General features: G+C 44.7%; 1 protein-coding gene across 1 annotated transcript in view; it reads right to left on the bottom strand.

The window, feature by feature from the left end:
* Positions 1-26,858, bottom strand: part of LOC129706504 (catenin delta-2-like) — a 1,547,539-nt gene that overhangs the window by 1,228,152 nt on the left and 292,529 nt on the right. The gene's annotated exons all lie outside the window — the stretch shown is intronic.

Here is a 26,858-nt window from a genome sequence, read left to right as displayed (position 1 = left end):
TCATCTTTTCATAAATGTTATATTACAAAAGATGATCAGTTTTAGTAATATGATCTAAAAAGAGCAGTGGTACATCAACCCATCACCTAATAAAATTGTACGTGACATTCACAACAACGCACAAATTAATCTTCTGGTGTGTATGTTGTTCTTTTTAATTGTGGCACGAAGACCTGGAGCGATGATGTGAAGGATTTGGAATGGAAGCATTTTTATTTTGCTCATGATTTGAAATCCAATCCTATTTCAACAATTTCATTTATTTAATGAAGATGGTTAAAATATAGGTGGCAAACATTCTGTACAATTTTACAGTGTACAATTTAAAAAAAACTGGACACTGCCGATTATAAATGAAACCTCAGGGAAAATACATGATATTTTTTAGTATTGGACAATATTTCTACATTATGGAATATGGAGAATATTTTACAATTCTGCAGTGTATTAGACAAGTCAACGTTATTTGTCACATACACATACAAGATGTGCAGTGAAATGAAAGTGGCAATGCCCGTGGATTGTGCAAAATCTACAGAACAGAATCAGTATTCACAGGTTAGAAAATATTTTTTTACAAAAGACACAACACAACAGTAAATTAGTACAGTAAATTAGTCCCTGGTGAGATAAGAGTTGATGGCCTGTGGGAAGAAACTCCGTCTCATCCCCTCTGTTTTCACAGCATGACCGCGGGGCCATTTGCCTGACCGTAGCAACTGGAACAGTCCGTTGCTGGGGGGGTAGGGGTCCCCCATAATGTTGCTGGCTCTGGATCTGCACCTCCTGGTGTATAGGTCCTGCAGGGGGGCGAGTGTAGTTCCCATAGTGTGTTCGGCCGAATGCACTACTCTCTGCAGAGCCTTCCTGTCCTGGGCAGAGCTGTTCCCAAACCAGTTTGTGATGTTGCCGGACAAGATGCTTTCTAGTTCAAGTTCAAGTGAGTTTATTGTCTTGTGTCCCATATAGGACAATGACATCCTTGCTTTGCTTCAGCACACAGAACATAGTAGGCATTTACAACAAAACAGATCAGTGTGTCCATATACCATTGTATAAATATACACACACATGAATAAATAAACTGATAAAGTGCAAATAACAGATAATTGGTGATTAATAATCAGAGTTTTGTCCGAGCCAGGTTCAATAACCTGATGGCTGTGGGGAAGCAGCTATTCCTGAACCTGGTTGTTGCAGTCTTCAGGCTCCTGTACCGTCTACCTGAAGGTAGCAGGGAGATGAGTGTGTGGCCAGGATGGTGTGGGTCTTTGATGATACTGCCAGCCTTTTTGAGGCAGCGACTGCGATAAATCCCCTCGATGGAAGGAAGGTCAGAGCCGATGATGGACTGGGCAGTGTTTACTACTTTTTGTAGTCTTTTCCTCTCCAGGGCGCTCAAGTTGCTGAACCAAGCCACGATGCAACCAGTCAGCATGCTCTCTACTGTGCACCTGTAGAAGTTAGAGAGAGTCCTCCTTGACAAACTGACTCTCCGTAATCTTCTCAGGAAGTAGAGGCGCTGATGAGCTTTTTTGATAATTGCATTAGTGTTCTTGGACCAGGAAAGATCTTCAGAGATGTGCACGCCCAGGAATTTGAAGCTCTTGACCCTTTCAACCATTGACCGGTTGATATAAATGGGGCTGTGGGTCCCCATCCTACTCCTTCCAAAGTCCACAATCAGTTCCTTGGTTTTGCTGGTGTTGAGGGCCAGGTTATTGTTCTGGCACCATATGGACAGTTGCTCGATCTCTCATCTATACTCTGACTCATCCCCATCAGTGATACGTCCCACAATAGTGGTGTCGTCAGCGAACTTGATGATGGAGTTCGCACAATGAACGGCAACGCAGTCATGAGTATAGAGTGAGTACAGCAGGGGGCTGAGCACGCAGCCTTGAGGTGCTCCCGTGCTGATTGTTATCAAGGCTGACACATTTCCACCAATACAAACAGAGTAATACAGCCCCAGAGCAGAAACACTGATGGATCCTCAGGGAGACTCTGAATTTCCTGAGCTGCCTGAGGTGGCAAAGGCGCTGTCTTGCCTCACTCACCAGTGCGGCAGTGTGTGTTACCAGCTAACCTCCATTTGGGAAGACTTCCAGCAAGTATCCGAGCCAAGGCCAGGCAAGAACTCAAACATAACCAATGGTGACAATGGCTCATTGACCTAGTAAGTAAATCTATAATCCTTCTTTAAAAACAATGCCTATTCTGCATTTCCTGCTCTAGTTTAGGAATTCTTACATAATCCAATACACTGCAGGAATAAAAACTTCTGTACATTCCAGTCACATTTTAACTATGCAACTGGATTAGTTATGAAGGACAATTGCCGCAGATATTCACAATTCCACTTTATCATTTAGTTTTTTCAAGAACCTAAGATACATGTTGCACAAAGTGAGGTGGTTTTGCACACCCTTCTAACAGCAGGTGTCATGCTGTGGCTTACCATACCAGCCTTGTACCTGCTTATCATCTCTTTAATACCCGCTGTTTGTGCCACCCAGGTTAACAATTTTAGCTGTTGGGCACTTACAAAAACATTGCTTCTAATTAAGACCAGCATACATATTTTAAACTGTGTTTACTTAATGGGGACAAGCATGCAAAGTGAATGTTTCACATGCTGTTTGGATTGTTTCATTAAGGAGTTTGTAATGAACCCTAATTTGTATCAAGCCTAACGTTGAACTGTGGCAACTAATGATTACACCACTGACTGAGCTTCCAAAGTCTAATTATGCCACTTAGTCAAACAGTGGCTTTGAAGCACTGTGGCAGTCATCATTTAAACAAACTTCAACGGTGAAGTTTACAGCATCCATTTCCTTTTGTTAGCAATGCCTTAAGGTTAGCTGCTGGAACTTGAAAGCAATTACACACATTCTAAGCTCTTTAGAAACAAGGATATGGTTTGGTGACATCCCCAATAATTTGCATTTACTGAGAAAAGTATGCGGAATATATTGACCTTCATTTGGCTGCACACGTGAAATACTTAAAACAAAAATGGAGAGTTTAAAATGTTAATAATTATCGGATGGAATAACACAGCAGGGCAAGAAAAAAAATGATAATGATGATGATGATTGATGATTCAATTTATTGTCATTGTCAGTGTACAGTACAGAGACAACGAAATGCATTTTTTTTTAGCATCTCCCTTGAAAGGGAGACACAGGGCGTCGCGGTGTGGTTGAAAGGAAGAGACACTAGCACTGAAACTGCAGAGCATTTAAGGCAGTAACGGAAAGGTCACATAAGACTACAAAAAGATATAGAAACATAGAAAATAGGTGCAGGAGTAGGCCATTCGGCCCTTCGAGCCTGCACCGCCATTCAATATGATCATGGCTGATCATCCAACTCAGTATCCCGTACCTGCCTTCTTTCCATACCCCCTGATCCCTTTAGCCACAAGGGGCACATCTAACTCCCTCTTAAATATAGCCAATGAACTGGCCTCCAATACCTTCTTTGGCAGAGAGTTCCACAGATTCACCACTCTCTGTGTAAAAAATTGATTTTCTCATCTCGGTCCTAAAAGATTTCCCTCGTGTCCTTAAACTGTGACCCCTTGTTCTGGACTTCCCCAACATCGGGAACAATCTTCCTGCATCTAGCCTGTCCAACCCCTTAGGAATTTTGTAAGTTTCTATAAGATCCCCCCTTCAATCTTCTAAATTCTAGCGAGTACAAGCCGAGCCTATCCAGTCTTTCTTCATATGAAAGTCCTGACATCCCAGGAATCAGTCTGGTGAACCTTCTCTGCACTCTCTCTATGGCACGTAAATTAGCGGGAGATGAGGAATGTGACCCTTTAAGTCTATGGGAATGGTACAATGATAACATTTGCTCACGAGAAATGTAAAAGTATATTTTTAGATCACATCAAAAATCTCTGAAAAAAGATAAAACACCCACTGTTGGAGAATGAGTATAGCTGACTTTTCGGTGCAATAGGGACGGCAGGAATATCATAATGAAAACAAAATGATGTGTTGTGCTTTCAATAGCACCTAATAACCAAGCATGGCTTTGCCAAGGGGCAGATCATGGATGTGGGTTGCAAACATGAGTAGACCTTGTTTAGTTTAGAGATACAGCGCGGAAACAGGCCCTTCGGCCCACTGGGTCTGCGTCGGCCGGCAATCACCACATATTAATACTGTTCTACACACACTCGGGCCAATTTTTACATTTACCAAGCTAATTTACCTACATACCTGTACGTCTTTGGAGAGCGGGAGGGAAATGAAGATCTCGGAGAAAACCCACGCGGTCACGGGGAGAACGTACAAACTCCGCACCAACAGCACCCGTAGTCGGGATCGAACCCGTGTCTCCGGCGCTGCAAATGCTGTTAGGTTATGCTCTGACCCTTCTGTTTCGGTCCCATGCCTGGTGGTATTGGATAAGTTTGTGCCTGTGACATTGTCGTGTTTAAAGGATGTGGTTAGCCATATTAAGCCATCGGGTTCCCCTTGTGATGCTGTCCCTCCACATCTTTTTAAAGAGGTTTTCCCCAGTATAGGGCAGTCGGTTCTTGCCATTATCAACAGCAGCTTGTGTTCTGGGGTTGTCCCCGTAAGTTTTAAACATGCAGTAGTGCAACCACTACTTAAGAAACCTGGCCTGGATCAAACTGTTCTGGCCAATTTTAGACCGATCTCCAAGTTGCCTTTTATCTCTAAAATCATGGAGAAAGTTGTTTATGCTCAGCTAAAACTCTTCCTGGACGAGCATAATATTCGGGAGGTGTTCCAGTCTGGGTTTAAAACTATGCATAGCACAGTCAGCTTTGCTAAGGGTTTTTAACGACATCCTCCTAGCAAATGATTCTGGTGATTATGTGGTTCTTGTCCTGCTGGACCTATCTGCCGCCTTTGATACAGTGGATCATGGTATCTTAATATCTCAGTTACAGCACCTAGTGGGCATTTGTGGCAGTGCCCTGGGATGGTTCAGGTCTTATCTGGCAGACAGAACTATGTGTGTAAGCCTTGCTGGTTTTGAATCCTCCTCCGCTCCTCTGTCATATGGGGTTCCACAGGGCTCAATTTTAGGGCCCCTGCTTTTCTCACTGTACTTACTTCCTCTGGGTTCCATTCTTAGAAAGCATGGCATCTCTTGTCATTGTTATGCTGATGATAGCCAACTATATATGCCGCGGAGGGAGGAAGATGCATTCTCCGTCAAATCACTTCTGTCTTGTCTTGAAGACATTAAGTCCTGGATGGCCCTAAACTTTCTAGGATTTAATGAAAAGAAGACAGAGGTGATATTGTTTGGTCCCAATGGCTGCCGTGAACCTCCCCCTGTTGACTTGGGTCCCCTGGCACGGTACATGAAGCCAACAGTTTTAGACCTGGGTTTTAGGATGGACAGTGATTTTAAACTAGATCATCAAATAGGCGCGGTGGTTAAGTCCAGTTTCTTTCACCTAAGGAAGCTGGCAAAGGTGAAGCCCATTCTTGAGCGGCAGCATTTTGAAACAGTAATCCATGCCTTTATCACATCTAGGCTGGATTACTGTAACGCACTCTATTTTGGAGTTGCACGATCTTCACTGGCTCGTCTCCAGCTGGTTCAAAATGCTGCCGCTCGCCTTTTAACTGGAACTCGAAAGAGGGAGCACATTACGCCAATTCTGGCCTCCCTCCACTGGCTCACGGTGCACTTTCGAGTTCATTTTTAAATTATTTTACTTTTTTTTTAAATCTCTAAATGGGCTCGCCCCGCCTTACCTCTCTGAGCTGCTTCACCCATACGCTCCTGCCCGGTGCCTCAGGTCAGCTGATCAGCTGCTCCTTGAGGTACCGAGGTCTAAGCGGAAGCTCAGAGGGGATAGAGCCTTTTCTGTTGCTGCTCCGGCACTCTGGAACACCTTGCCGCTGCACATCAGACAGGCCCCCTCACTGTCCATCTTCAAAACCAGTATTAAAACACATTTATATTCCTTGGCTTTTGACACTGCTTGAGACTTTGCTCCTGTTTTTAGTGCTTTTAATGTTTTTAATTTTTATTGTTTTTACTCTTTCGTTTAATGTTTGTATTGTTATGTAATAATTTCTTGTCCATGATCAGTCATGTTCAGCACTTTGTTGCAACTGTGGTTGTTTTAAAGTGCTCTATAAATAAAGTTATTATTATTAAGTGCTGTTAGGCAACAACTCTACTGCTGTGCCACCGTGTCGCCTTGCAGGGAAGGATTCTGGCATTTCCTAGACATACCTGTCCGGAGGTGACATGCACTCACTTGGGCAACAGATTCAAACAAGCGATGCCTGCCAGTGTCTACAAAGTCCAGGGCTCTTATTTGTAGGAAAATGCTGATCCACAATCACTCAGCTTGGAACCAGCCCAAGGTCTGATCCTTGTAAGCTATGAAAATAAAACAGTTTATGACTATCCTGAACTGAAATATTATGAGGAAGATAATTTACTATTTAAAAATGGTGCATCCCCGGCTTATGATACTCTTTCCTTCTCTATCTTGGCTTATCTCATTTCTGTTCTATTCTGTTAAATTTGAAACAAGAAGTTGTACATGAACTGTAATATCTTATTATGTATTAGGTACTTATGTACTACATTATTGTACTTACTTCTAATAAAAAATATTTTAAAAAATCAAAATAAAAAAATAAATGTTGCATCCTGTGTAATATAGCAGTAATATAGGGCTGGTCCCCAAACGCTATACTCCACCACTCACCCACAGGTCCCAATACTTACGTTTCCCTAGAGAGGGAGGCAGGGGTAGAGAAGGTGGGGGGGGAGAAAGGGAGGGGGGGGGGGTAGAGAGGGTGGGGGGTAGGGGCAAAAAGAGGGGGCAGGCAGAGAGAGGGGAGGGGCAGAGAGAGAGGCGGCGGGGGAAGAGAGAGGGGGAGGGGAAAGAGAGATGGGGGAGTGGGGCATAGGGGCATAGAGGGGGGGGCATAAAGAGGGAGGGGGAGGGGAGGGTGGTAGTAGAGAGAGGGGGGGTAGGGGGTAGAGAGAGAGGGAGGAGGAGGAGGGAGAGGGGGAGGTGGTAGAGAGGGAGAGGGAGGGAGTGGAGAGGGAGAGGGGCAGAGAGGGAGGGGGTAGTGACCCCACCCCATCTCCATCCTCCTCATTTCCCTCCTTCTCCTCCCCTCGCTCCCATTCGCTGCCGCAGCACCTACCCACGTGATAGAGCAGCTCCAGGGCCTGGAACTCGGCCTGGTTCTAGTACTCAGCCCGGCTCTGGCTGTAGACTGTAGTGGTCTGCTCGGCTGCTGCATGGTCTCCAGTGCAGGCCCCGACTTCAGCTCCAGGCTCGTCACTGACCCTGGGCCCCGGCTCATCCTTGGTTCCACCGGCGGCTTCTTTCTGGGCCCCATCCCAAGCCCTGGGCTTGGCCCTCACTCCAGCTCCAGGCTCGGCTCCAGCTCAGGCCCAGTCGCCGGGCTTAGGCCTCCCTCACCAGGCACCGAGCCGCGGGCAAGCGTGGACCCGAGCGAGGCCGCGGGCGGGCGTGGACTCGAGGACCCTGAGCGGGCAGGCGTGTGTGAAACAGGCGCCAAACTGAGCCATGGTCCCCTGCCCACCTATAAGACCAACCTTGGAGTTATAAGACCAACCTTGGAGCTGTTGAAGGTGACGCCTCGCTGGCAGAGGAGCTGAACCACTTCTTTGCTCGCTTTGACGTGGAGCCACCCGAGACAGCCACATCACAGCACATGGTCCACAGCAGCCTAACCCTCAAGATAGAGGAGCATGAGGTGAGGCGCACTCTGCGGGCCATCAATCCAAGGAAGGCTACTGGACCTGACGGCGTCTCTGGACGCGTGTTGAAGGACTGCGCAGACCAGCTGGCTGGAGTCTGTACAAGGATTTTTAACCAGTCTCTGGCCCAGTCCACTGTCCCACCCTGTCTGAAGTCCTCCACCATAGTCCCCTTGCCCAAAAAAACCAACATCTCCAGCCTCAACGACTACCGGCCAGTCGCACACACCAGTGGTGATGAAGTGTTTTGAAAAACTGGTCCGGGGTCACATCACATCACTTCTGCCCCGAAGCTTTGACCCCCACCAGTTTGCGTACAGAGCGAATAGATCCACAGAGGACGCTGTAGCCACAGCTCTCCATGCTGCACTGTCTCACCTGGAGCAGCGGGGGAGCTACGTGCGGATGCTCTTTGTGGACTACAGCTCTGCTTTTAATACTATCCTTCCCCACAAACTGGTGGACAAACTGGGGGACTTGGGACTTCCACACTCCACCTGTACGTGGATAAATAGCTTCCTGTCGGGTCGAAGCCAGAGAGTCAGAGTGGGCCATCACACATCCACGGCCCTCAGCCTCAGTACCGGCTCTCCACAGGGCTGCGTACTGAGCCCCCTGCTCTACACCATCTACACACATGACTGCACCCCCGCCCACCACAGCAACACCATTGTCAAATTTGCGGATGACACTACAGTGGTGGGACTCATCGCCGCGGGGGACGAGTACGCCTACCGGGATGAGGCGGAGCAGCTGACAGTGTGGTGTGAAGAAAATAACCTGCTCCTCAACACCTCAAAGACGAAGGAGGTAATAATAGACTTCAGGAAAAACAAAACGGACATGGTACCACTGACCATCAGAGGGAACTGTGTAGAGATTGGTGGCGGATTTCCGCTTCCTGGGAATCCCTGTTGAGGAGGACCTGACGTGGAGCGTGAACACCACTGCGCTGCTGAAAAAGGTCCAGCAGAGACGGCACTTCCTGAGGGTGCTCAGGAAGAACAACATCACTCAGAGGCTGCTGCTGTCCTTTTATCGGTGCTCCATTGAGAGCATACTAACATACTGTGTATGCGTGTGGTACACCAGCTGCACAGCGGCTCAGAGGAAAGCGCTCCAGAGGGCCATTGACAACGCCCAGAGGATTGTCGGCTGCCCTCTCCTTACCTTGGAGGACCTACACAGTTCCCGCTGCACCAAAAAAACCCAGAATATCATAAAGGACATCTCCCACCCCGGACACTCCCTGTTTGAACTGTTGCCGTCAGGCAGACGGTACAGATCCACAAGGACAAGGACAAATAGACTAAAAAACAGTTTTTACCCCACTGCTATAAAAGCACTAAATGTAGCCGCCAAGGAACGCAGGGGCGATACAGACTAAGGGACTGTGGTAACGGTGAAATCGACAGAAGGATGGAGGGTTGGGTGTGTATGCGTGCTTTGTCCGTGATATTTATTTATTTGCTTATCTTTATTATTTTACCGTGGATGTTTCGTTAGCTTTAGAAATGTTTGAATGCTGCACTGACTGGCTGACATTTTAAATTTCGTTGTACATGGCCCATGTTACAATGACAATAAAGAAACTATTCTATTCTATTCTATTGTGATGTCATATCTTTATACATGGCGACGTCAGAATGAAGCATCGAGAAGTGAGAATGAAGCAGATCGACTGGTGGGTACGTGGTGAAGCGTTTGAGGAATGTTCTGGAAATGCGGCCCTCCCCCAGACGCTGATCACTGCTTAGACGGGGAAAATGTGTGTCAGAATATGTAAAAATCTTGTTGCCGCGTAGTGTTTTTGCAAAAATATAAAGACACACAAATATACACACCCACATATACAAGATGAGAATTTTAAAGTTATAGAGATATTGACACAAGGTTGATCCAATCTCAAAGTCAATAATGCCCCTTCAGCTATTTTTATTTAAGAGACATTGTTATGAAAATGGAATTAGCACCCCACTGTACACAGGGTTTCTATCATCGCAATCCTTTTTCCCCCAGTGGAGAACACAATAATTATCTTTACAACAAAACAAATTGTATGTTAATGTGAAACTGTAACATTTGACAAATCCATTTGTTTGGAGAAAAGGTACAAGTGTTCTCTGAGGAATGGCACATTGATGAGGACAAAGGCCATATTTTGGCAGCTAGCCAGATTCTGTATCAAGCTCGTTGAGAACATTCTTTTGTGGATTTGTGCTTGTCTACAATATAGATACAAGACCTCAACAGAAAAGGAACGTGCCCTTGTTCATTTGTCAATTTTGGCTGAGAAAGGCAAAGACATTATTGTTAAAAAGTCACAGTTTACCAAGAAAATCAAAATAATATTTGCCACCCTTAAGTAAAACTTATGGTCCAACCCCCTACTTTTTCATTTCCACCTCTACATTGCACAGGCTCAAACTAAGATTAAGAGGTTTGATCCTGACTATGGGTGCTGTCTGTATAGAGTTTGTATGTTTTCCGGCAGCTTCAGTTTCCTCCCACATTCCAAAGATGTACAGGTTTGTAGGCTGATGGGCTTTGGTAAAAAAATATAGATTGTCCCTCATGTGTAGGATAGTGCTAGTGTTGCACTAGTATTGCTGTTTGGTGCTGACTCGTCGGGCCGAAGGGCCTGTTTCCGCGCTGTATCTCAAAACTTAACTAAAACTTGTATTTAAATGGCAGTCATTAACATCAACACGATTAATGAAACATGAGGTGAACACAATGAAGTATTTGGAAATGCTGCAATTGCTCTAATTTTTCAAAAATACAAGATTAATTTGCAAACACAAGAAACTGGATTGTTTAAGAAAGAACTGCAAAGGTTAGTAAAGAACTGGATTAGTTGCTTCAGACTCCAGGTTTAAATGAGAGATATTGGTCACAGCAGGGAGTGTCTGCTCTACTGGGTTGGGGTATTTATGCAGGTTTGAGCAGGCAGGTGGTATAAAGGGCCTGTCCCACTGACAAGACTTTACATCGACTGTCTTCGACCTCAAGCTCGAGGGCACTCACCTGGAAAACCTCGAGCTGGATCTACCGTTAGCTGGATCGACCAACCACACACACACACACACACACACACACACACACACACACACACACACACACACACACACACACACACACACACACACAGACACACACACACACACACACACACACACAGGCACACACACACACCACACACACACACACACACACACACACACACACACACACACACACACACACACACACACACATTCACACACACACACCACACACACACACACACACACACACACACACACACACACACACACACACACCACACACACACACACACACACACACACACACACACACACACACACACACACACACACACACACACACATCAAAGGCAGGGGCCAGGGAAAGCGGGGGAGCGCTGCCTGAAATTCACACCCGCGATGAAGAGGAAGGTAAAAGATGGCTGCCCAGTTTACGGTAAGTCCTTTAGAGAGTGCGGAGAGAAGGGGAGAGAAGGGGAGAGAAGGGGAGAGAAGGAGTGGAGACACTTTTAAGAAGCCAGCCAACTTATAATAAAGTTTAGCGGGCATTTAAATTACTGGTCGGTTTTCCTTGGTCCTGAAAACTCCAATGAGCCAATTAAAATGTCCGGTCAGCGGAGATTGAAAATTTTTCAACATGACCAAACTGAGGCCGCGAGTATGCGGGAACTTCCATCGAGCATGAAGGAGCGTCCAGTGATCTCATAGGACCACGTGTCGACCATGCTGCGAGTTTGAGTCGAGGGCAAACTCTTCTAAACTCGCAGATTAGGTCGCCACAGTGGGACAGCCCCTTAACTGATCGATAAGATGTTACCTTTAACATTACAAAATTCCTCACAGTCCTATAGTATATTAGAAGGTTATTTTTTAAACAAGTGTAAATTTAATCTGACAGGAATGTTCCCATTTACACGTACACTTCCAAGGCCATTCACATCCACCAGGAGAACCATTCAACTATGAACAAAAACTGCTAATTTCAGCCACTGCAATAGAATCGTAAAGAGTTACATTTGAAATACGGAAACTTCAGTTTGAATTTTGACGCAACATTAGACTTTAGAGCAAAATGATGAGGGGAAATTGAGCAAATGTTAGATAAGGCAAAGTAACTAAATTACACTATTTATCCTTAGGTTGGCTTTACACACTTTCTTTAATTTAGGTTCAGGTTTATTAATGTTATGTTTATAAAAGGTAAAGTGAAGAGCTTTTGTTTGCATGTAGACAATACTATACATGATTACAATAAGGCCAAACACAAGTTCAATAGATAGAGCACAGAGAAAGATAACAGAATGCAGAATATACGCCGGGTGGTGACGTCATCATGCAACGCCACGCGCTAGGCGTACGCCGTCAAGACGCTGCGTACGACCGCAATGCGTCTGCGTGCCGACAGGCCGTTGGCGCGCAAAGATTTCAGCTGCTGCGAGAATTTCGGAGACCCGCGCGATGTCGGGACCAGCCCCATGCGGCCATACGGTGGCCGTACGCCTCAAGCGACCACGAGGTCGCGTAATTTGCGAGCCAAGGTCGCCGAAGTTGGACAGGCCCTTTAATGGTTTAACTTCTGTACTTAATACCCAGACTCTACCAGCCATGTGTACTACTCTGGAATTTCTTACCTATTCGCACAATTTTCTGCAAATCCATTTACACACTAACAGAAAAGTTGTGCAGTTATCTGGTGGAAGTTTACCTCTGTGCCAGTTTCATTTTTTTATTCTTGGTTGCCCCTCCAAAATGTTAAAGGAACCTCAGACAATGATCATAGTGAAGCAAAGCACCTAGTTTCCACAAGAGTGCTCACCACTTCCGTTCCATTAGTTTGCAAATATATTTATGCATTTGGTATCATTGAAGCACAGTTAGAAACTTTGACTAACGATGTGAAGAAATCATTGCAATTTTATCGCAGTATTCATTAAGGTCGTTCTGCTGAATAGGCCGAGCAGAAAATGAGTATCATTCTCCACAAATGGAAAACAAAATACAGATAAGAACCCAGCAGACCTACCTTGGTAAATACGAATAAATGTATATCGGCAAATGAACTAGTCATCGCTGCAGTGAGTACTCAGCACTTCATATCTCCATAAGCATGAGTGAACATCCTAGAGGGCACTGTCTAGGTTGCAAGCCAAGGTCATTCCTATTGCACCAAGAGCAAAAGGAGATGAAAAATATCTACTGTATCACACAGACATAAAATCTTCAGTCTGAAGAAGGGTCTCGACCCAAAATGTCACCTATTCATTTTCTCCAGAGATGCTGAGTTACTCCAGCATTTTCTGTCTATCTTCGGTGTAAACCAGCCTCTGCAGTTCCTTGCTCCGCTTAAAGTCTTTTACAACTTGTCCTGCTGATATTGTGAATGTCACTAAAGCCAATTTGGATTTTCCAATATTGCATCCAGTCAAACCAATTTCCAATTACTTGCAGTGCAACTTCCAGGGTCTTCTTCTTCTTGCGTACAGCGTGCACAGCCTAAAGTTGTTGGACTACTTGTTCTATTTGATCTTATTTGATTGTGCACGCCGGGTTGATTGCATTTGTCGAAACAGAGCGGACCACATGAAGGTTGCAATCTCCCACCCCAACATCCAGGGTAGGATCCGTTCTCTCCAGGGTCAAAGACTGGAGCGCTTGGCTTTATGGTGAGAGATGTAAAATTTAAGGGAGATTTGTAGGGCAAGGTTTTTTTTTATACACTAAAGTCTGAGGAAGGGTTTCGACCTGAAACGTCGCCTATTTCCTTCGCTCCTTAGATACTGCCGCACCCGCTGAGTTTCTCCAGCATTTTTGTCTACCATTGATTTTCCAGCATCTGCAGTTCCTTCTTAAACATTTATTTTATATACAGTTGGTGGTGGGTGCCTGGGGTGGTGGTGGTGGCAGATACAAATATTGTATTTTAGAGGCTTTTAGCTACTTTTTACATAGACATGCATGAAATAAAGGGATATCGATCACACACAGGCAGAGATTAGTTTAAATTGGTATCATGATCGGCACAGACATTATGGGCCAAAGGGCTTGAGCCTGTGCTGTACTGCTCTGCTCTTATAACTGCTGGTATTAACCTACATCAACTGTGTTATCACATTGTCAAGTTTTAACACGTACTATTGGACTGCAGGTTGCCAATTCCCTTCCCCCCAAACCAATATCAAATGTGGAACAATGCAACGCCACTCTTTATAAAAAGATTCCCCCCTCCTCCCGCCCCAATCATATTGATTACGAGTTTGCTCTTTTCATTGATTAGACTGTTGCTTCATTTTGCACATCATTTCAATTGTGCTCCTTGCAGGAATAGAATGTAATGTAATAATGGGCACTCTGTGAAAAGAACGTATTGATACAAGCTCCTGGCTCACAGTGAAAATGATTGTGCTCTGCTGCAACAATAAGAAACATAGATATTTCCAATATACAAGAAGCATGTTAAGCACACGGCCTTTGTTGAACAGTCAAAAGCTAATTACTCCAGCCTGTCTACATAGCTTTGCTTTGGTTCCAAACATTTATCCATCCTTGCGGCAACAAATTCAGTGAACTATGCCTTCATTATTTGCTTTGGGTAAAGCATTACATTATCCAACAATTTTTGTACAGAAATATTAATTTTAGTCCCTTAAGGGCCTGTCCCACTTACGTGACCTTGGCTCGCAAATTACATGACCTCGTGGTCGCTTGAGGCGTACGGGCACTGTATGGCCATGTGGGGCCAGTCCCACTTAGAAGCGCGGAGGGGTATGGAGTTGTGCGTGGCTGGTCCCAACATCGCGTGGGGCTCCGAAATTCCTGCAGTGACCGTAATCTTTGTGCGCCAATGGCTTGTCGGCCCGCGTACGCACGCATCTTGACGTCGTACGCGGCGTCTTGACGTCGTACGCCTAGCGCGTGTCGTTGCGTGATGACGTCACTGCCCGACGCTGTGCAACGCCCAAATTCAGTCGGCCCGCCTCCTGCCCAGCTGATTTGCAAGCATGAGGGCTGCTGCTAACAGAAGTCTCTGTCGCTGTTGCAACAATGCAGTCTGCATCTCTTCCATGATGATCGTGGAACAGCAGCCAGCAACCCCCCTTTATATGCGTAAATGACATCACACACGAACTTAGCGCGACATCCACTTCCCGTTGGTCGCGCCAAACGCACGCAATCACATGCAAGTGGGACAGGCTCTTTACACTCATCCTTGGTTTGTGATCATATACTGGATGACTCATCATTCTGCACACACTCCACCCACACAGTCTCTCGAACTCTTCAATTATTCCAAAGGGCCATGTTACATTTGTTCCTTATTTTAGTGCACCACACTTTTTTTTTTAATAAAAACCAATAAATAGTGTGATTCTGAAATTCATCTACCAAGGATCTTGTTTTCAAGAAACTATTGATCTACACCAATTGATCATTTTGCATTGATTTGCTCCCAACATCCCACAGCATCTTTCCACAACGTCACAAGTGCATTTCTAGTTCATCTCCCAGCATGCAGGCACACCACACTTCCTCAAATTCGGTGACAATTAATATTTCAACACCGTTGTCTTAATTTACCCAGTTTAGAACAGAGGGGAAAGATGTGGGGATTAAGGAAAAACAATCATTCAAATTGACGCACCTCAATTTTGACGAGTCAGCCTAGTGCATGTTGCACGCAACACACAGACCAAAGTCATTGTACAACCAACAGATACAATTGAGCCTCAACATTCCTATTAAGTCTAGTTATGAACTGGGGGTGCATTTACCCCAAGAACAACCTTAATAAGTACTATGCGGAAAGACATTCTTGCCATAGAGGGAGTACAGAGAAGGTTCACCAGACTGATTCCTGAATGTCAGGACTTTCATATGAAGAAAGACTGGATAGACTCGGCTTGTACTCGCTAGAATTTAGAAGATTGAGAGGGGATCTTATACAAACTTACAAAATTCTTAAGGGGTTGGACAGGCTAGATGCAGGAAGATTTTTCCCCGATGTTGGGGAAGTCCAGAACTAGGGGTCACAGTTTAAGGATAAGGGGGAAATCTTTTAGGACCGAGATGAGGAAAACATTTTTCACACAGAGAGTGGTGAATCTCTGGAATTCTCTGCCACAGAAGGTAGTTGAGGCCAGTTCTTTGGCTATATTTAAGAGGGAGTTAGATGTGGCCCTTGTGGCTAAAGGGATCAGGGGGTATGGAGAGAAGGCAGGTACGGGATACTGAGTTGGATGATCAGCCATGATCATATTGAATGGCGGTGCAGGCTCGAAGGGCCGAATGGCCTACTCCTGCACCTATTGTCTATGTTTCTATGTTTTCTATGTTTCTATGCAATGATTTTTTTCACACATAAGCTTCCAAGAATAACCCCTCCTCAATTATTGGGGCCATTTGCAGCCATGTTTAGACAAAAATGCCAAATAGATGGCACATCTCAAGATTATCCTGTGATCCCCTCCAACACACACATAATTTCCCAACCACTTTGATTGAATCCACATGACATAAAGGATGGCATATCAACATGGCAGCTGTGGAATTGAGGTACTGTAGCTCATTCCAGCAGCAGCTGTGCCTCAAATCAATCTGTCCTTTATGTACAAAGTATTGGCATCTATTTGACAAGGTGGAGAATTAATCATGTGCATCCTATTCACAAAAATCAGGACAAATCCAATCCTTTTAACCATAGTGTAAAAAGTTGTCAGTAGAATGTCCAGTGTTGGAAGACTCGGTCATACAGCTCCGAAACAGGCCCTTTGGCCCAACTCGTCCACACCGACCAAGATGCCCGATCTAAGCTAGTCCTATTTACCCTGCGCATATCTTTCCTGTCTATTTGCCTATCCAAATGTCTTTTATTGTATCTCTTCTAGCAGCTTTTTTCATTATCCTTTGTGTGAAAGATTTGTCCCTCAGATGCCTGTTAAATATTTCCCCTTTTATCTTAAACCTATGCCAACTAGTCCTTGATTCCCCTACCCTGGGAAAAAGACTGTGCACTCACGCTGTCGTCTCCCCTCAAGATTTTATACACCCATTAAGATCACCCCTCAGCTTCCTGCTCTCCAAGGAAGAAAGTCCAAGTCTGCTCAACGTCTTAGAAACAGAGAAACATAGAAAATAGGTGCAGGAGTAGGCCATTCGGTCCTTCGAGCCTGCGCCGCCATTCAATATGATTATGGCTGATCATAGTCTAGCCATAGCCTAGGCTCTCGAGTACTGGTAACATCCTTGTAACTGTTTTCTGCTCTCTTTTCAGCTTAAAGGCATATTTTCTTTAGGAGGGTGACCACAATTGAACATAGTACTCCAAGCGTGGCCTCACCAAACAGAATCTTCCCAATTTCTATACTCAATTCCATATCTGATGGAGGCCAACATGACAAAAGCTACCTTCAGCACACTATCTACCTACAATATCACGTTCACTATGTGCTTGTTCTCCTGATTCCGTCTCTTCTACAAAAGCAGGCCATTACCAATAACTGTGAAGCTCCCATCCAGGTTTGATTATGCAAAATGCAATACCTTATCTGAATAAATTCAATTTGTTATTTCTTCGTCCACTTGCCCACCTTATCAAGATCTCTTTGTAATTCTTGTTAACCATCTTCACTATCTATCATACTTTAATGTCATCTGCAAACTTACTAATCATGCCTTGTACATTCTTATCCAAATCATTGATAAAGTTGACAATCAGCAATGGACCCAGCCCCAAACCTTGAGACACAGGCCTCCAGTTTGAAACAAAACCTTCTACCACCACCCTCTGTTTCCTACCAAGTGTACCAGTTAGCTATATCTCCCTGGATGCCATGCAATCTTCCAGAGCAGTCTGCCATGTGGGACCATATGGAACCTTAATGGGCCTGTCCAACGTAGGCGATTGTTTAGGCAACTACAGGTGACTAGTTTGTCCATATAACCATATAACCATATAACAATTACAGCACGGAAACAGGCCATCTCGGCCCTACAAGTCCATGCCGAACAAATTTTGTTCCCCTTAGTCCCACCTGCCTGCACTCGTACCATAACCCTCCATTCCCTTCTCATCCATATGCCTATCCAATTTATTTTTAAATGATACCACTGAACCTGCCTCCACCACTTCCACTGGGAGCTCATTCCACACCGCCACCACTCTCTGCGTAAAGAAGTTCCCCCTCATATTACCCCTAAACTTCTGTCCCTTAATTCTGAAGTCATGTCCTCTTGTTTGAATCTTCCCTATTCTCAAAGGGAAAAGCTTGTCCACATCAACTCTGTCTATCCCTCTCATCATTTTAAAGACCTCTATCAGGTCCCCCCTTAACCTTCTGCGCTCCAGAGAATAAAGACCTAACTTGTTCAACCTATCTCTGTAACTTAGTTGTTGAAACCCAGGCAACATTCTCGCCACATGTTTGCCGGTGGTCACCGGGAGTCGTCTCCTCAGTCGTGCAAAAAGTCGTAGCGTCTTCCTGGTCGCTGCTAAATTTTCAACATGTTGAAACATTTTTGGCGACAGTGGGTTTGATGCCAATGAGCGTAGCTTGACTTCTCTTTACGTGGGTGCTGTCGTAGGTTGTCACCAGGATGACGTAGGTTGCCGCTAGTTTTTCGGAGACCTGCTATGACTATAACAGTCACTGGCAGTTGCCTGAAAAAATCTCCAAGTGGGACAGTCCCATTAAGGTCTGGCTGAAGTCCATATCGCAAACCTCTATTGCCCTGTCTTCATTAACGAAGGTTAGTTTCTTCAAAAATCAAATTCATGAGATCCACTTCAAATGGTCTGCCATAATAACAATGCTCAAGAAGAGAAAGGTAACATGCCTCAGTAACCATCGACCAGTGGCATTCACGCCCATTTTGATGAAGTACTTCAAAAGGTTGGTTTTGGTACATATCACCACCTGCCTTAGTAAGAGCCTAGCCCCTCCTCTACTCACCTACCACAGAACAACAGCAGATGCAATCTCTCTGGCTCTCCACTGCACTGGGTCACTTAGGCAACAGGGACACATATGTTAGGCTGTTGTTCATTTACGACAGTTTGGCATTCAGCACCATCATCCAGTCCAAACTTATCACCTGTCTCAGGGAACTGGGTCTCTGTTCGTGCCCATGCAGCTTGATCCTCGAGTTCCTCATGGCTAAACCTCAATCAATACGAATTGGCCACAACATTTCCTCTATAACCATCAACATAGAGCAACTCATGAATTGGTGTATTGATATTTCACTGGGCAGGTCAGTCATACAATTTTTTTTTAAAAGCAACACTCAAAAAGCACATATTAACATGAACATCCATCACAGTGACTCCTACACAATCCTCACCGTGATGGAAGGCGAAATAAAGTTCAAGTCCTTCCCTTTTTGTTCTTCCTTGGTCGGGGGCCCCGAGCCCCCTGTTGACGGGACGGTCTTGAGTCCCGTAGTGGGTGGCGTTTGGGCCCTCCGCGTCGAGGTGTTCAGCTCCCGCATCGGGGGGTTGTCAGCTCCCCCCGCGCCAGATGATGGAACCTCACGTCGGGGCTGGTCGAACCTTCCGCGACGTTGGAGCTTCCGACTCGGCCTCTCCCGAGACTGCGAGCCCTTGTTGGTAAGTCCGTGGGCCGCGGTGGGAGCGACCCCAGGCAAGGGATCCGTTCCCATGTTAAGTCCGCGCCCAGCAGGGGGGGCTCACGACAGTCCGAGGTGGCTTTTCAACTCCATCAATGGTAGGCTGCAGAGCCCGGAGAATGTGATCCGAAACTTGATCACCTCTCCGTGAAGGTAAAAACTGAAAAAAAGGTCCCCCCCCCCCCCCCCCCCACATAAAACAAACAGAAGAACATGAAAACAAACTTTAAACAATCGCTAAAAATAACAAAAAGGATGAAAAATGAACAGACTGCCGGCAGGGCTGCCATCTCCCTCCTCCGGCAATAATAACAGATTTTCACGTCTGTATGCTTGTTATCCTTCTCGAGTTATTCAACTCAAGCCTGTACGCTTATTATCCTTCTCTACTTTATACCCATGACTCTGTAGCCAGACACAGCTCCAACACCATCTATTAATTCACAACTGCCGGACAAATAGCAGGTAATTACAACTCACAGTATATGAGGGAGATCAATAATCTGGTTGAAAGGTGTCAGAATAATCTTGCACTGAACGTGAGGTTGTAACTTCCTGACAATGCCAAACTTTTCTCTCATCTGCAATGCACAGGTCAACAAATGATGGAGTACACTTCACTTGCACCCCCAATAAGAAGCTTTACATTGTCCGGATCATACCAGTCCACTCCTCAAAATATGCAGCAGTTATTCACCCAGGCTTCCTCAACACCAAGTCAAGTCAGGTGAAGAGACTTTATTGTCATGTGTCCCAGATAGGACAATGAAATTCTTGCTTGATGCAGCACAACACAATATTGTAGGCATAGATCAGATCAGTGTGTCCATATACCATAGAATATATATATATATATATATATACAAACATAAATAAACAGATAAAGTGCAATAGGTGTTAAAGATACATATTCTAGGTTTGCTGGGACCATCCTCAGTGATGTGACCTGGGGTCATCGGGAGTTTCGGGTCTGACAACATCAGACACCCTCGCCCAGGCGACCCAGCCGAAGTTGACCAAGCCCTGACTTGTGTCCCAGCAGCAACCGCCCACGGATCAGCCCTCTTAATCCAAATCCACCTCGTGGCTTTCTCTGCGGCTTTGCTTGCGGATTGAATGTCCCTCTTCTTTGCCAGCCCCCGTATTGCCCAACTGGTTGAGGACCTGACAGAGTGAGGCTACAAAGCCTCTACAGCCCACCTCTATGGGCTCATAGTGTGTCTTCCAGCCTCTGTCCTGGCACATCTCCACCAGTTCCTGGTACTTTGCGCGTTTCCTCTCATTAGCCTCTTCAATACTCAGAGATTGTGTTTAATAAGTCTGATGGCTGTGGTGAAGCAGCTGTTCCTGAACCTGGATGTTGCAAATTTCAGGCTCCCATCTCCCAAAGTCACAACCTCTACCAACCACCACCAACACAATAGGGCAGGGTCATGTGAACACTATCATCTTCAATTTTCCTTCCACATCATTGTCTGGGTCAAGATTCTGGAACCTACTCCCCCAAAACACCACAAGTGTTGCTATCAGAGAACTTCAGCTGTTCAAGGTGTCTCCTCATCACCTTCCCAAGGATAACTAGGGATGGTCAATTAATGCTGGACTTGGCAGTGATGCTCAGATCATAAGAAATGAATACATTGAAAAAACAATGAAAGCAATATTTCCAATTTTCTGATGGGGCCATCTTTTCTCCAAATGACCAACTCTAATTGAGATTAGATGCACCTTAATAATATCCACGTAAAATTGGCATTGCTTAATAATTTATCAAATGAGATGTAAGTACATTACCCATAACTGTATATTGCAGATATTTCTGATTGATCTCTTAGCTCATAAATTCTCAACAGCCTCTCCAATTCCTAAATATTTTGTTTTAAAGTGAAACGCAATAGCCAATATTTCAAACAGCAAATCAGCAATGGGTTTTATTTTTTATTAACAAAACCAAATGATAATGAAAGTAAAGCAGTTGGGATGTCACTGAAGATCAAAATAAGCAGACTGATTACAAGATCAATGTACATTTGGCTCGTTATCAAATGTAAGACTTGCACAGATACAAGTTTAAAAGAGGGTGAAATATAATTGAGCTGAAACTGTCATTCATTTACTGAATTATGAATGATAAAAGAAAATGTTGCCACAGCAGAAAGAGAATGTTATACCCCACTGCTTCGTATTAAATACTAAGTAGAGTTTTAGATTTCACAATCATTTGTAACCTGAAGGAGTGAAAAATGTATAGAAAAAGTAATGCCTGGCAGGGTCTCATTAACAATTAGCTGCATAAATTTCTTTTATATAATAGTTGATGACTAAAAATCAGAGGTCTATCGCTTTAAAGGTTCCAAATAAGGTAATTTGAAGTAAGTGCCATCCATTTAGCCTCCAGCTTGTTGCTAATTAAACTCTCACTTCTTCAGAGATATCAGTTTCATTGTGACTAAAATGTACATCATGTAGTGAGCAAGTCACATGCTGAACCTTCTCATTTTGTGCAGCATCCAGAAAACCCAAGGCAATGTCTTTCATCTCCCTCACAAACTTGCATTCTTAATTGCTAAATTTCCTTTTTGATCTTCACTTTCAACATCTATTTGTTTTCCTCTCTTTTAAATGTGAACAAATTAAAATGCAATGGCTTGATTAGGCATTGAAAGTGAGGCTTCGCTGGAGCTTAAGCAACAGTGCCTCCAGAACACACATTTCTTGTGGCCAAAAGTTTAAAACAAATCTCTGCCAGGCTTCCCTTAAATTACATCCTTATTTAAATATGCATTGGCTAGCCTTGCTCACCAAGGGGTTAAAATCCAGGTTTTGTGAAGATGTGCCACCACTACCTTCTCCAAGACAATCCAGAATGGATAATAAATGCTGGTGGAGTCCAAGGCCTTGATTTGTACAGGTGTCAGGGATTATGGGGAGAAGGCAGGAGAATGGGGTTACGAGGGAAAGATAGATAGATCAGTCATGATTGAATGGCGGAGTAGACTTGATTGGCCGAATGGATAATTTTGAACCTATCACTTATGAACATGAAGAGTGAGTGCAAAAAAATGTTTAGCTTCTGGCGTACAAAAAAAACTAAATTTAAAGTGCAATGAATATTTGAATTTATCTGCAGTCACAAATGGAAAATTGCAATCTGACATGAAGCCTCACAATGGCCATTAAATCCATAGACAGTGTATGGTGCTACAGAAATCAAGGCTCAATAAACTACCTGGCAAAACAACCTGATCTGAGTATTTCCTGCTTGGTCTGATATCTATCTATATTACTAAAAGCCTGGTCTTGACCGCTTTTGGCCCACTGTAGCACGATTTCCGAGAGAACGCCGCCACCTACGGTTGTCATTTTTGGCCACCTCGCTCAGAGCCCCCCCCTCCGCCTTCCGGGACCAGAGGATTTTTCCCAACGATGAAAAATCAGAGAGATATTAATGTTTTAAAAAAAATCCCCATGCTCTCTGCTGGTGGCAGGGGGGAGGGGGAGGGACTATAAAACCCGGAAGTGCCGTGCCTCACTCAGTCTGTGCCAGACCCAGGAAGTGAGAGGGTCACGGCTCTCTGAGCTGTGAATAACACTGAATGCACGTCTACTCCACGGTGAGTCCCCTCGATGTGGCTGCTGCCAAATAGTTTGCCTTTTCATTTAAAGTTTGTGTTCACAAAATGAATTTTGGTTGCAAGGTGGCTGCTGCCCAATTGTTTGCCTCGCCTTTTTAAAAATGTTTTGTTTCACAAAATGAATTTTGGTTGTCGGGTGGGTGCAGCCAAATTGTTTGCCTTGGCTTGGCTTTTAAAATCGTTGCAACAGTTGGCTTCCAGCCCAAGAATCCATTTGGCCCACAATGTCTATACTAGCCCTCTGGAAACCAGTACCTTCATCCCGCAGCACCCATACTAGCGCAACAGAAAGCCCTCCCTCCCGAGCAATATTTGAATTGGTGGAGAGGTGGAATATTGCGTTGGTGACCAGCCCTCCCGTGTGATGCTGGGACCTAACGGGTCCCACTTAGTCTAGTTATTTTATATAAGAGTAATGGTCTTGGCCAAGGGGGTTGGCATAATGGAGTAATTAAAAAAAGAGTGGAAAGCTTAGTTTAGGATAGGTTTAAATTGGCAATTCCAAATCTTAAAACTTAAGCAGATGAAGGCATGGTCAACTATCTCACGGTGATCAAAATCAATGAAGTGCAGAATGAGCAGAGGAGCACAGGATGAGATGGACATTGTGCATTAGATTATGGGCACGAGTATTCCACTGATTTTCGCAACTTGAAAGAACAAACATGAGCAGTAGAGGACCATCTGACTCTTCAAGCCAGATCCACCATGCACCAGAGATAGATACAAAATGCTAGAACAACACAGTGGGACAGGCAGCATCTCTGGAGAGGCCCTTCTTGAGACTGAGAGTCAGGCGAGGGGGAGATACAGAGATAGCAGTGAGAGGGGATGTTGCAGAACTTTTGTCGGACATCATCAAAGTAGGCATACCTTGAGGAGATTTTGCAGTGGAGCAGGCAAAATGGGGCATGTTCTGCAATTTAAAGTTTTATACAAAGAATACCTGAACATGATGCTGCCTAAGGAGCAGATAACTAGGACCCTGATCCAAGAACAAGGTGCAGAGGGAGGTAGTGTGGTTTGTGGGAGGAATCTCAAAACGCTATAGTTAGCGTTAGGGTTAGGGTTAGGTGAATGAATAAACTTGCTGTCTGAAACATAGAAACATAGAAACATAGAAATTAGGTGCAGGAGTAGGCCATTCGGCCCTTCGAGCCTGCACCGCCATTCAATATGATCATGGCTGATCATCCAACTCAGTATCCCGTACCTGCCTTCTCGCCATACCCCCTGATCCCCTTAGCCACAAGGGCCACATCTAACTCCCTCTTAAATATAGCCAATGAACTGGCCTCAACTACCCTCTGTGGCAGAGAATTCCACAGATTCACCACTCTCTGCGTGAAAAAAAGTTCACCCTCGTGAAGAAGGGTCTCAACCTGAAACGTCACCCATTCCTTCTCTCCAGAGGTGCTGCCTGTCCTGCTGAGTTGCTCCAGCATTTTGTGTCCCTTTGGTTTAAAACAGCATCTGCAGTTCCTTCCTCTGCCATTCACCAGGGCTGTAGCTTATCCTCTTTGTATTATTTTCTTCCACTATCCTCAGATTCCCCTAAAAAACAGGTCGATTGATTTCTATTTTCAATTAGCTCAACAATCGAGTCTCCAGGATGGAGAATCCCATCTTTTCTCATTCCAGTCAAATAATGCGTGCAGTCATTAAAAATGCAATAAATAACTGTGTTACTGATTTAGTATCTCACATAAACAATAATATTGGTCCAAAGCCCAATCTTGATGTAAGCTGCTGATATTATTGCAAACGACAATAAATGCTTGTTTTTATTTTCACACTTAGAACATCTACAGTTTTTTCTTGATTTTCACCATCTGATGAACACTTGGCACCTTACGTCAGATATGCAGTCTCTTGTCAGCTTTAATGGGAATTATATTGCAGTCATTCTGGACATTACACTGTTCTTTTATGAGAAGTACATCATAACTTTGTTAGAATAGGGAGGCCATTTGAACAAGGAACAAGTTTCACAAATGCATCAGAAATCTCCAGCTCATGGCATTTCCCTTCCTCTTGCATGGAGGTGCTGAAGAAGTTACTCCTGCATTTTGGTGTATTTCCTTGTTACTGAAGAAGCAATGGGAGACCAAGGAGGGAATGAAATGCTTGGCCACAGACATTACGTTCTTTTAGATTGTGGTTATACCGTTCATTAAAAGCTAGCTTAATGCCAGTAGTAAAACAGTCTTTCTCAAAATATAATGTTGACGTTTCTGACTCCAATGATTAGGAAACATAGTAGGGTTTTTGTTGGCACAAAAGAATATTGTCACCGCTTGGATACAATAATGTTATTTGAAAAGTGTTGCTCGTGTGAAATTTGATCATAGTATAAAGTTTGCCAAGTAGAGCAACCACATCATGTGCTTATCATAAACATCAACCAGAAAGATTGCCTCTCAACAAAAGAACAGCTTTTGCTCAGTCCCAGATGAGCCACTGATTGATTTGAATTCAGATCCATACTTTGAGATTACTCATGAGACCGAATGTGCAGGAAATAATAAAATGTCTCTTGCTAATATTCTGCAATCATGTAAACATGTTATAGACAATAGGGTGCAGGAGTAGGCAATTCACCGCCAGCACCGCCATTCACTGTGATCATGGCTGATCATCCACAATCAGTACCCCATTCCTGCCTTCTCCCCATATCCCTTGACTCCGCTATCTCTATCTAACTCTCTCTTGAAAGCTTCCAGAGAATTGGCCTCCACTGCTTTCTGAGGCTGGGAATTCCACAGATTCACAACTCTCTGGGTGAAAAATATTTTCCTCATCCCCATTCTAAATTGCCTACCCCTAATTCTTAAACTGTGGGCCCTGGTTCTGGACTCCGAACATGTTTCCTGCCGCTAGCGCGTCCAATCACTTAATAATCTTATATGTTTCAATAAGATCCCCTCTCACCCTTCTGAATTCCAGTGTATACAAGCCTAGTCACTCCATTCTTTCAACATATGACAGTCCCGCCATATATCGTGTGCCCTTATTTTGCCCACTAATGTCCTATGTGGGACCTTATCAAATGCTTTCTGAAAGTCCAGGTACACTACATCCACTGGTTCTCCCTTGTCCATTTTCCTAGTTACATCCTCAAAAGATTCTAGAAGATTAGTCAAGCTTGATTTCCCCTTCGCAAATCCATGCTGACTCCGACCAATCCTGCGAGTGTTATCCAAATGTGCCGCAATATGATTGACTCCAGCATCCTCCTCACCACCCCCCCCCCCCCCCCCCCCCCCCCCCCCTATCCACTAGTTAGTTTAAACCCGCACGTGTAGTGAGTGGGTTTAAAACCCACAATTTCTTGGTGACCGGTCGACTCCGAAATCCAGCAACATAAAAAACAGCATAGAAATTAGGTGCAGGAGTAGGCCATTCGGCCCTCGAGCCTGCACCGCCATTCAATATGATCATGGCTGATCATCCAACTCAGTATCCCGTACCTGCCTTCTCTCCATACCCCCCTGATCCCCTTAGCCACAAGGGCCACTCTAACTCCCTCTTAAATATAGCCAATGGGGGGCCTCAACTACCCTTGGGGCAGCCTTCCAGATTCACCACTCGCGTGAAAAAAGCTTCTCATCTCGGTTTTAAAGGATTTCCCCTTTATCCTTAAGCTGTGACCCCTTGTCCTGGACTTCCCCAAGCTAGGGAACAATCTTCCTGCATCTAGCCTGTCCAACCCCTTAAGAATTTTGTAAGGAGCCCCGCCCTGAATCGTGTGGCTTGAATCGGCCCGTTCGTGGGGCCTTTCATTGGCCGGCAG

The sequence above is a fragment of the Leucoraja erinacea genome, chromosome 2, assembly GCF_028641065.1.
Source record: "Leucoraja erinacea ecotype New England chromosome 2, Leri_hhj_1, whole genome shotgun sequence".
NCBI lineage: Eukaryota > Metazoa > Chordata > Chondrichthyes > Rajiformes > Rajidae > Leucoraja > Leucoraja erinaceus.
Note: the sequence above shows the minus strand (reverse complement) of the source record. Positions and strands in the feature narration are given on the sequence as shown.